The sequence below is a fragment of the Pelodiscus sinensis genome, chromosome 18 (genome assembly GCF_049634645.1).
Source record: "Pelodiscus sinensis isolate JC-2024 chromosome 18, ASM4963464v1, whole genome shotgun sequence".
Taxonomy (NCBI): domain Eukaryota; kingdom Metazoa; phylum Chordata; order Testudines; family Trionychidae; genus Pelodiscus; species Pelodiscus sinensis.
Window position 1 is genome coordinate 24969602 of NC_134728.1, and position 12362 is coordinate 24981963.

At 49.7% G+C, this 12362-nt stretch overlaps 1 protein-coding gene across 7 annotated transcripts in view; it reads right to left on the bottom strand.

Annotated features, from left to right (window-relative positions):
* Nucleotides 1-12362, bottom strand: part of PLCG1 (phospholipase C gamma 1) — a 101118-nt gene that overhangs the window by 66551 nt on the left and 22205 nt on the right. The gene's annotated exons all lie outside the window — the stretch shown is intronic.

Here is a 12362-nt window from a genome sequence, read left to right on the forward strand (position 1 = left end):
CACGTTTGTGAGTCACATTTTCTGGACACCCGATGTTTCCAAGCAATTCAGAATGCAGCTTACTGCAAACGTGGGCTGTAATTAAACCCTGGTGTGGCTCCACTTGCTGCACAGACTAGGGAGAAACGTGGCCTTTCATTTTAGCGTTATTTATTTGGTTGGTGGAAATCTGACACGCCAGCCTACAGCAGCGCAGGCGGAAGGCTCTGGAAAGGAGAGAGCAAACAAGCGTGTTCACTCCTGACCACGTATCAAACCATGGCAAGGAACATGTTGCTAACTGCAACTCAAGTAACTTGGGACTTGCAGCTGGAGCAACTCTTCAACTGTTACCTGAAGAGTAGATTAAAAATGGTTTTAAAAACCAACACTGGTAATCGAGGGTATGGATTGGAGCCATTTGGCACTGCACGCACATCTGTGTACACCAGTGATCTCCAACCTTTTCACACCTAGGATCACTTTTTAAATGTCAGGATCTACCCCACTCCTTCCCCCAAACCCCACCCTCTCCATTCCCCTATTCTCCCTCACTTGCTGGTCCCATCCCCTACTCACTCTCACTGGGTTGAGACAGGAGGTGTGGGCTCTGGGGTGGGAAGGGGTGAGAAGTGCAAACTCTAAGAGGGAATTTGGGTGCAGGAGGAGGTGGAGAAGAGGATGCGGGCTCAGGGAGGGGGCTCCAGGCTGGAAAATGTTGGGGTCAAGTGGAGGACTGGGGTGCTGGAATATGATGGGCTCAGGGTTGGTGTGTGTGGAGGGGGTGCAGGAGTGTTATGATGCTGCGGCCAGATGGGGCTTGTCGGCCAGGCTTCATTTTTAAATAAGATATTATGGCCAACACAAAATGTTTCAGCATTGCCTTTATTTATGGGAGGGACAGGGAACCTGTTTTGGGTCAGGGGCCACTGACCCACATTAAGATCAGTCAGGGACCACACAAGTGAGATGCAAAAAACCAACTCCTCCAAAAACCCCCAACCCTCACTAACGTAGCCCCAACAGACACCTCCCTCCCCTGGCACTCCAGCCCCATGAGGGGGTGAATAGGTAGGACTGAGGTTCAAGGACTCAGGCCAGATTAACTCTTCTGGGGTTCCAGGGTTAGTGGATTTAGGAAGCCCCCCTAGGCTCGGGTGGGGCCAAAAATGAAGGGTCCAGTATGCGGGACAGAGCTGCCAGCGAGTGGGATAGGGATGGGGGTGCAGAATCTGGGTAAGAGTAGAGAGGTAAGCGATTAATTGAGTAGTCACGCTCTCCTCCCCACCCCCGCTTGCTGCCTCTATCACAAAGATAGACCCTTGCTGGGCCTCTTGTACATTTCAAAGTTGGAATGCTGCGGGGAACCCAGCGGGGAGTCCCGCTGTGGCCCTGGGCTCCATGCAGGCGCTTCTGTTTTGAAATGCACAAGAGCCCCCACTGGGCTCTTTTCAAAGGGGACATGCCCACGTGAAGCCCAGGGTCAGCAGGACTCCCTGCTGGCCCCAGGCTCCACATGGTGTGCCAGCTTTGGAATGTGCAAGAGCACGGGGGAAGGAAGGGAAAATAAGAAAACCCATGTGCTGCTGTGGGGAGGGGAGGAGCAGCATGCGCACTTGCTGAGATGCCATCTCCGGCACAGAGCTTCAGGATTCACCTCCCTCCCACTCCCCCCACCGCAGGAAGCAGGGGGGGCTGGCTCCAATTTTGCGAGGGACTGGAGGCTGTAGCACCAGCGCGGCTCCTCATTGCAGATGGGGGGGAGCCAAGGAGGGCTGGGAACACTGCCTCAAGATTGACCAATCGATCGCCATCTACTGGTTGGTGGCCACTGGTGTACATACACGCTTCTGTGTAACACACCAAAGGTGCAAGGCTGCAGCCGATTCCCCAAATGCTGTTTACAAATGGTCTGGTAGCACTTTATAGACTAACAAAACATGTCGATGGTATCATGAGCTTTTGTGGGCACAGCCCACTTCTTCAGATGACCGGAGTTATGACTAGGGGATAAGAAAACTCGAAATAAATAGAAGGGTCTTATTCCCTAGTCATAACTCCGGTCATCTGAAGAAGTGGGCTGTGCCCACGAAAGCTCATGATACAATCGACATGTTTTGTTAGTCTATAAAGTGCTACCAGATCATTTGCTTGCTGTTTTTTTCTGTAACAGACTAACTCAGCTACCCCCTGAAGCTCCTCAACTCTTACGGTTGCCATCCATGTAGACTGGCTTAGAACCCATAATTCGCATAGGGCTAGAGATTGTTTTGAAGTTGCTTGGCATAGGGCATTACAAGCAAGAACTGCTAATGACTCCCCAGCCCACAGCCTTCAACTCCCTTTCAGTCTCCAGACAGTGGCAGGCAACCAGTTCTCTCACTCAGGCCCATGCAACTCTGTTACGCTTCTCTTGCTGTCTCCTTTACAGCCCGACTACACTCAACATCTCTGTCTAGTCACAAGAATCCCAACAGCTTTGTCAACTGAGTCAGCAGAGCACCACATTTTTACAAATATTATATATAAATATTTAATCCGCTGAGGCTTGGTCTACACTAGACCAGAAAGGTCAGCTTAAGGTACGCAACTCCAGCTATTCAAAATATATAGCTGGGGTTGGCCTACCTTCAGCTGAGCCTTGGTGGTGTCCACACAGCGGGAGGCTGACGGGGACAAATGCACCCCCTCAGCTTTCCTTATTCCTCATGACTGCAAGGAGGACAGATGCCAGAGGGAGCTGCCCTTAGTGTTTGATTTACAAGTCTATAATAGATCCACTAAATCGAATGCCAGAAGCTCGACCTTCAAATTGTCAATCTACTGGTAGGTATAGACATGCCCTGTGTGTTTGGAAACCGTGAGTGGGAGAAGAATGATTTTTGCATCTGTTAGTCCTCTATCTATATACAAGGCGATGCCATCATAACAACATATAAAATATTAAGACCATATATAGGCTAGCAGATCCAAAAATAATTCTTCCACACACACAGTTTCCGTGCATGTACCTACCGATGTCATTACCACCCCCAGTCTGAGATACAAGGGGAATTCCACTCAGGCCTCTTCCTTAACACAAGGGGGCCTCCCTTGTGCTGAAGAGCAACAGGGAAGATACAGTTCACCTAAAAGCTCTCTGTGTTGTTCATTCCTTCCCCCCTACCAGCATGCAGTAACTACACACAACGAGCCAACCTCTGCTCTCAGCTGCACTAATTTAAATTAGCAATAACTCCACAGAGAGCTCAGACCATACTGCTGCATTCCACCATATTGAGCCAACCCAGCTTTACAAAAGCAACAGTTCAGGGCTACAGGATGCGACTAGAAGAGATTCAGCAGCTTGGGCCTTGTCTATGTTACTGCAGGCTGACAACCTAAGTTACGCAACTTCAGTTACGTGAATAAAGTAGCTAAAGACAATCTACTTTGGTCTACTTACCGTGGTATCTTCATTGCAGCAAATCGACAGCTTATGCTCTCCCAGCGACTCTACCTCCCCTTCTCGTTTTGGTGGAGCATCAGTCAGTGGGAGAGCACTCGATGGTTGATTATTCGCGTCTGTTCTAGACGTGATAAATCAACCCTTGCTGGATCGATCGCTGCCCATGCATCCAGTGGGCAGTGAAGACATGTCCTTAGTCATCATTGACCAAACAAGTCTGATTTTACCATGGGATCTCCAATGCACATTAGCCGTCCTGGGCTGTGTCTACACTGGCATGAATTTCCGGAAATGCTTAAAACGGAATGCTATTCCGTTTTCAGTTTTTCCGGAGAAGGAGCGTCTACATTGGCAGGCTGCTTTTCCGGAAAAACCCTTTTTCCGGAAAAGCGCGTCTACATTGGCCACAGACGCTTTTCCGGAAAAGACTACTGGGCTGTCTACACTGGCCCTTTTCCGGAACAGTGTTCCGGAATAAGGACTTATGCCCAAGCGGGAGCAGAATAGTTTTTCCGGAATAGCGGCTGATTTTGTACAGTAGAACATCGTTGCTTTTCCGGAAATTCAAGGGCCAGTGTAGACAGCTCGCAGCTTATTCCGGAAAAGCGGCTGATTTTCCGGAATAAGTGGCCCAGTGTAGACACAGCCCTGCTGTAAAAACCAGAGTGGAGACAAATCACAGTTGTACTGTGTGATAAATGACAGCAAATAAACCCAGGGCCCCAGCTATAAGGCTGACCTCCCCTATATGCCTGGTGGTAAAACACAACAACTGCCATGTCTCCAATTGGATTTTGCAACAAGACCTATCCTGCGTTAATCTCTTCTCTTTAAACAAAAGACGTAAGCCCACGCTCAGTCGCTGCAGACAAAGCCGGGTTTCAGTGCACGCTTCTGGGAGGAACTCGTCTCCCTCCGGAGGCCGTACAACTGCTAGCCCGCAGAGCTCATGACCACTCATCGCTGCTTGCTCTGCCCCTCTCTAACCTGCACAGACACTCCGGCCTGAGCACCTGGCGAGGACACATTACTGTGGTTTGGGGTTTAACACGTACAGCTGCTCTTCTCTTCTCCGTTCTCATCAGCTTCTTTTGCACCACGCTGCAGCTCTCCTCACCCACCAACCCTTGTAGTGCAAGACTCCCATGGCCCCGTCACACACGGCGAGGAAGATCCTCCTCCAAGAGAAATGGCTCATGGGAAGGCCCGGATCAGACAGACACGCGAACATCCGAAAAGCTTTCCTGAACGAGTCTGTCCCCTTTCTATGTGGCAACTATCCACCCAGCCAAAACTACTGTAGCCTCCCAAGGAGGGGAGATGCCAGCATGACTCAGGAGTTACTTCCCTGTTCGTTTCCAAGCTTCATAACCCCGAAACATACCAACAGAGTCCAAGACTGCATGGTGCTTCCCCAACCACCACAGATCCATGCCTGGGTTCTCTCCCAACTTTCGCATCCAGGAGGATCCTCCAGCCAAAGGTTTTTGCCATTGTTTCTATCCTTCCCACTCCTAGCCTGCCCACTATCCGGTCTGATGGTAAAACCCTCAATGCTCCCACCTTGTGGTTCACAAGAACCACAGACAAACAGACTATTGAGCACACCAGCCAGGAAGCAGTCTGTATGGCTTCCAAGCTTGGTCCTGTTTTCCACAAGGAACGGGTTAGCCAGGGCCAGAGGTTATAGATCCTTCACCCTTGGGGTTGTTTACATGGTCAGCAAGCCTCATTATCACCCACATTCTTGGGACAGGCAGAACAAGTCCTGCAGCTTCTTCACTGGAAGATGGTCTCTTAAGTGCTACCTCCACATGACAAGCCGGTGCCCAGCTCACCTGCTTATGCCACCTCTCAGCTTCTTTCATTTCACTAGCAGGGCAGGGTACTTACTTTAACTACCTCCTGTTGGAGGGAGGGCAGTCACCTCCTGGCTCAAGAGAACAGCACACCGCAGGGTGAAATGTGGGCAGACGGCGGATTTCTCAGGCCTGCCTGTAAGATTTGACCACGGGCTGCCACAGCAGTGATGGGGACAGAGCAAAAGAGGAAGAGAGCAGTGGGTACTGTCCGGGAAGACAGACTGCTCTTGAGATGCCCACTGTCCAGAGTCCCCTTCAGACAGCTAAAGGACAGTTCTGGTCTTTAGAAAACTGGCAGGCCTTAGTCATATGACAAACAGCAACCATAGGGAGATGAGTCAGCCAAGATGGAAACAGAGAGCTGGGAGGCAAGGTGAGATGGGGAAGGATCTCAGGGGAGGAGGTAATGGCAAAGACAAATGTGGAGCAGCTCCAGGAGTGGAGCAATGGGGAGCTCCAGAAGACAAGAGAGGCTCAAGTCCCCTGAGCAAAGTGGATAGAGCTGCTGCAGACGTCCCTGCAGGGGCAGGACACAGGCCATCTGTGCCTGAAGCAGCGGAAAACTGGTTTTCAACAGGCAAAGCTACTCAAGCATATGTAAATTAGCAATTATGGTTTGATGGTTTGTGTAAATTTGACTGGCCCCCTCAAACACCTCTTGGTGGGATTAGACTGTAGAGGTGCTGGGGCAGAGACATTTGCTCCTTCACAGCACGCAGCAAACCAAGGCCTCTTGTCACACTAGGACAGAGATTATCCAGTCCATAATCTCCTTATACAGACCCACTTACTCATCAGGCCTGGGAACCCAAATTTACCTCACATCAAACTGATGGCAGACTGCAGACTTTGGTGCTTGTTTCCAATGTAAAACTGGCCTCAAAAAGCCTGCAGCCAATGCCACGGGCACGAACGGGTAAAAAGGAAGGAGGCAGCAAAAGAAGACAAATTACCCGCTTATAGTTGAATCTGTCCTCAATTGCAACAGGCCTTCCAGAAGCACAAGGTCCTCCCCTTTGAGCCTCCAGCACTGTTGGGAGCAACAGAGTGAACCACACGCAGACGAAGACCATGGACTGATGCACTCTGGTGGTTCTCTCAATTTCCACTCTGCTGCGTGGGCCTAGTTCCTCCTTCAGCAGGAGCCAGCAAGAGTCTCCAAACAGCATGGCCCAAACATGCCATCGCTGCGAACTCTGGGCCTGTGTCACAGAAGTCAGTAAGGCTCATCCAGGGACCCTTAACTGTGAGGTCTTAAGCGCTCTGTCAAGGGACAGAAATGTGGAGCGGTGCCCATTGTCTCTTCACGTGGAGAGTATCCTCTTCTCCATCTAGGTGAGGGCATGAGAGTGTTTTGAATCAAACGTGGCTCCTGTACTTTGCCCCACATCAGCTCCCCCATGTAGCATCTAACTCTACCTCATGACCTAGCTCCTACAATCCATCCAATCACGCCTCCCTGATAGGGATGTAAGCGACTAGTCTCTCAACTAGTCACTTCCCTCCCACTTGCTGCTTCTAACAGAAGCAGGAAGAGGGTGGGGGGGAGAGCAGAAGCTGGTGCTGGGGGGAGCCAGCTTCTCCACAGGAGGCAGGGGAGTAGCGGGGTCCGAGCACAAGCCAGGAATCAGCTGATTCCCGACTCGCATGCAGCAACACTGCTTTTAAAGTGTATTAAGATCCAGTAGGCTCTTAATACATTTAACAGGCTGAAATGCAGAAGGGGGGGGCCCAGAGCAGGCCAGGCTGATTCCCAACTCGCACAGGGTCCCTCCCTGCTGCACTTTAAATGTTTTAAAAGTCTACCAGCTCTTAATACATTTAAAAGGCAGAGCAGCAGCGGGGTTAGCTGCTGGGACCGGGAGCATACCCCTCCGCGGCTCCCCTGCTTATCTAGTCGATGGAAAATCTATTGACTAGTTGATTAAACTATATTTAACATCCCTACTCCCCAGGAATTGTCACGACAATGCTCAGTAAGGATTGCTTGGGTGGAAAGCATTTACACTGGTTTCTGCAACTGTCCTTGTAAGTCAGGTCCACCACTTCTCCTGGAACCTTGTACTTAATGGATCCGGGTGAGTTTAGCGAGAAATAAGGACTTTTTAATTCCACAAAGGTTTCCAGCTTTTTAATTTCCTCCTCTCACACATCCTCAGCATGTTTTAGCATCTTAATGGCACCATCAATTACTACAATTAGGCAGGCACAAAAAAAAAAATGGAAGAAGTTGGACATTAGGAAAAACTTCCTAATGGTCATGGTGTACTAGAATAAATTACCTAGGGAGGTTGTGGAAACTTCATCATTGTCAATATTTAAGAACAAGTTAGACAAACACCTATCAGTGATGATCTAGATTCTAGATGGTGCTTGATCCTGCTGTAAAAGCAGGGAACTGGACTGGATGACCTCTTGACGTCCCTTTCACTAGTAGAATCATAGTGATTCTAGGCTTCTAAGATCAGAGCAGCCAGCAAGAGACACAAAAACTAACAGCAAAAAAGACAAGTACATTGAAAGAAAGAAGCCTGCCAAACAATCAGTGGGGCCACAGGGCGATCAAGGTGCTAAAGGAAAACTCAAGGAAGGTAAGGCTGTTGTGGGAAGCTACCTGAATTCTTTGCATTGGTCTTCATATGCAAGGCAGCCCACTGGTATCCAGCCGCCCTGCCACCAGCCCAGCCAGACACCCCCTACAGCCAACCTGGCTGGGGTCCTGGACCGCGCAGGCTTCTGCCTCTGGCCCTCCACTGGGTCTCTCTAGACCAGCAACATCCGTGGCAGCCCACCAGGGGTTAACTCTGGCAAACAAACCGCTGCCACTTTACTGCCCACCTCCGCTGAAGGGTCTTGTCTGCATTTTGTACCATATGTGCTCAGGTTGCTGTCCCTACAAGGAAGGATCCCCAGAGCACAAGTACTGATTTCCTGTCTCCAAGCCAGAAGAACCGGATGATGTTAACCTTTCAACCACTAGGTAATTACACTGACTTTTCAGAGTCAGGCAAGTGCTCGATACAGAAATCAACATTTGATCTCACAGAGAAAATATCTTTGCCTGAGCCCACAATATGGTCCAGTGTTTAGGTACGAATCCTTAGCCCAAATCACGTAGGTTTAGGGTTGTCTGGGAAAGAAGGGGACTGGATTTTAGTTACTGATATTTTGGGGTCATTGATAAGACGACATTGCATCACTTTTAAGACACTTCAAAAAGCAACTGAAAGATTCCTATAGCCCAGCGGTAGGCAATCATTTTTGCGGGGGGGGGGGGGGGGGGGGGGTGCGCACGCACTTAATGAATGTTGGTACATGGCCACAGACTAGTTCCATCCCCAGAAGGAGCAGTAGCTAGGTGGAAGGGGTGGAACTGGGGATTAGCCTCCCCTCAGGGTTGTCTGGGGCTGGAAGCTTTGAATTAAAAACACAGCAAAAGGCACGCAGGCTCCTGGCCCCACCACTACCCTGTTGCCTGGCAGCTGCCCAAGGTTGTTGAGGCTATTTAAAGGGCTTGTAGCGCTGGCCCCTGCTGGGGTAACACCCTAACTTGGGAACCGTGAGCCATTTAAATAGGCCTGGAAATTCGGTGGCACAAGCAGCAGGATATAAAAAGAAAGAAGCCAGATGCACTGGTCGGATTAAAGTGTTAGGCGGGCCGGGTCTGGCCCACGGGCCACATCTTGCCCAGCCCTGCTGTAGCCAAATTCGAAAACCAAAAATCAAAACAAATGGCTGGACTACCCTGTTGAGCTGGGAGGGTTGGCTCTACCGCATTTCAGAAGATACACAAATTGTGTGTGTCACAAATTACGGCACAGTATTGCAATGAATCTGTACAGGAGAGAATCCATTGAGATCAGAGACTGGATTGGCCAGTTTCTATTCAGCCTTGTTATATAATTATGAGCTGGGCTTGCGTCCCAAAATTTTGTAACACCTGAATAAACCCCTTCGTGTTTAGTTTACCTGAGATTTTCTCTCAGTCAAAATTAGTTTTTTTTTACAAAAAGTATTATTCTCTCCCCCCCCCCCCACCACGTTCACCCTACTTTTGTATCGTTCTATATGTAAGAAATAACTTGTTTTATTAGGAAAATAAAACACACTGCATGAGGTATATGTGTTACCTCATGACAATACATTCTTCTTGTGTATATGGAAAGCTACCTGTTGAAGTAAGAATACTTATTAGCCTAGAAGATGCCCATAATAAACAAACAGGCACGCACACAAGCTCTGAATTTTGTACACGTCTGCATGCATGATGAATCTCATGCTGAACTCGTACACATTTTAAACTATTAGCAGATTTGATGCACTAAAGATGTGACAAACTAGAAGAAAATGAAAAGCCTTCTCAGCTCATGTTTCAGCACACAAGGAAGTATTCAAAAATACTGTACTAAAGCACAAAAAGAGGGGAAAAAAGGATGACGTTGAGTATATGCGCTGCAAATGGTGTGGCCCAATTATGAAATGCAAATATTTACAGGATAAAGTTCTAAGTCTACAACAATAAACTATTTATTCAAATAAAAGTTTTATTTGGGGATTAGAGAGATATTGGTTTTCTTAAGCTCAGAGGTGGAATTATGTTTTCAGTTCTGTTTTAATTCTGCAGCAAACCACACTGGATTTCATTCATTCAGGGCCAGACAAAATACAGCCCACGGTGGGCACAGAAAAGTTGGCTGCGGGGTCCTATTTGCCTATGAACAGCTGCGAGCCCCCGGGGGGAGAGGGAAGAGGCTTCATGCGCTGCCCAGATGACAGCACAATCTTGCAGCTCCCAAGAGACGTCCTATTAATGGAGTCACCAGAAAGCAAATCAGCATATTTGGTGGACATGTGGGGTTAGACAGCTGCTGTATTCCTGTTGCCCCACCCCACAAGTGGATCCACCTATGCGTGCATACTCGGTGTGCTTGTGTAAGCATTTGGGCCAGAAGGTACTAGGCACATGTAGCCCCCTTACTAAAGAAGCTTCTTACTTTTACTAAGGCTCCTTTAGTAAGGGGACTACACACACATAAAACACGCGAAGTGGGACCAGTCTGGAACATCAGTGTTCCTTATTCACTCTGTACTCTGGGAACACCCCAGTCTAGAGCTACAGCTGAACACGGAGGCTGAGCCCCTCCCTAATCAATATCTGCCAACTGATCAGAACAAAAGATGCCTTTCAAGCTCCTGTGATGGTTTGTGAACCCAGGAGGTGGCAGCATGAGGGCTTGTGTACTCAGGAGGCAGAAATGCTGCACCTGGGACCAAGCCCTCTGTCCCCAACCCCTGCCAAGTGCGGTGCAGGCCAGCTGCGAGGAGAGCAACGTAGGCAGCAGGTGGGGTATGCTCCCTCGTGCTGTACGCGTCTAAGCTGCTCCGTGTGGTTTCGCTGTGGGCGCTGCTATTTCCTGCCTTAATCTCTAGATGTTGCTGCCTCAGCTTCATCTCCAGCTCACACGCTCTGTGTCTTATACACTCCAGCACTCAGTACCTCCCCCCACAAATCATTATCAGAGTGAAACACCCGACGCAAGGACAGCCAGACAGATTATGGCCCTGCTAATCAAAGCCAGCTGTCACATTCGAGTCTCCTCAGGTGCCCAGAGAAGACCACGAGTGGGAGATGATGCTCAGAAAAGGGTTTTCCTCTCTCTTCACTCTGGCGTGGGAGGAAAATCTCCTCCGTGTGCCCTGTCCTTCCCCCAGCATTTCACCCAGTGTATGCCCGGCCTTGAGACAACATTCCCACTTAGCTACACAGACCAGGCAAGGGAGAGGGGAGGGAGGTTTTGATGGGGCTAATGTCCAATTCCAAACCACATGACTCAGCTGCTTCGAGTGCAGGGTCCTTTTTTGTTCCAGTTTATAACCTGGTCCCAGGAGAGAGAAATGTTCAGAGGAAGCTCAGGAGAGAGGGGACCCAAGGATGATCTTACAGTCCAATTCTGTGCATTCCCCCATGAACTGGCTAGATCAGCGTGTGCGCGCCAGGGGCCCAGGTGGGGACAGGAGGCAGAGAACCTGCTACGTGACCATTCCTTTCCTACAAAAACAAAAACAAAAACAAACAAACAAACAAACAAACACACCACACACACATACCCCTTTCCAAATAACCCACTTTTCTGCTGGGTTAGCGAGCAAAGCCTCAGGCAATCTCTAAGCGACTAGGTGACCCAAGGACCTGAAAGATAACATGCTTTCCTTAAGCCTGTGGTGCCCCAAGCAAAGCAAGTGAGATGACAAGAGGCTGTACAGAGGAAGAGAACTGGGGTTTCCCCATCATGCTGGTCTCAGGCTCCGAAGGCTGAGACGTGACCTGGTAACCACCAGGAAATTAGGTCAGCATCTAAATCCACACCCTTGAGCAGAGCAGGGAAGCCGACGTACCTCCCAGGACAGACAGTGCTCGGCTGGCAGAAGAATTCTTCCATCAACCTAGCTGCTGCCTCCCGAGAAGGCGGATTCCCTACGCCAACAGGAGACACCCTCCCGCCAGCGGGGGCAGTGTCTCTAGTGAAGCGTTACAGCTGCACAGCCGTGCCACTGGTGATCAGCCCTGACTGGACCTGTTTTATGCCAAGACTGGCCTTCCCCTCTGTAAACCTTCCTACTGCTCAGGGGAGACCGGCTGGCAGATCCATCAGGGCAGTGGTGGCAAAGCAGAAATATCTGCCAGTAACGGTCTGGCTGTTGTCACTCTGGGTGTGTCTAAACTACATGGCTCCATCGATGGAGCCATGTAGATTAGGCTGATCGGCAGAGGGAAATGAAGCTGCGATTTAAATAAATCGCGGCTTCATTTAAATTTAAATGGCTGCTGTGCTGAGCAGACAAACATCTGATCAGCTGTTTGTTGGCTCAGCGTGCTAGCCTGGACGCTCCCGCGCCGACCTGAAAGCCCTTTTTCGACCTCCCCGTTATGCCTCGTAGGATGAGGTTTACCGGGAAGGTCGATAAAGGGCTTTCATGGAGCAGAATCAAGTGGTTGGGAAATAACATGAGCTGGTGGTGGATACAGTACCAGCCTGGGCTCTAAGTCCTGGTTCTTCCACTAATGTGCTGTG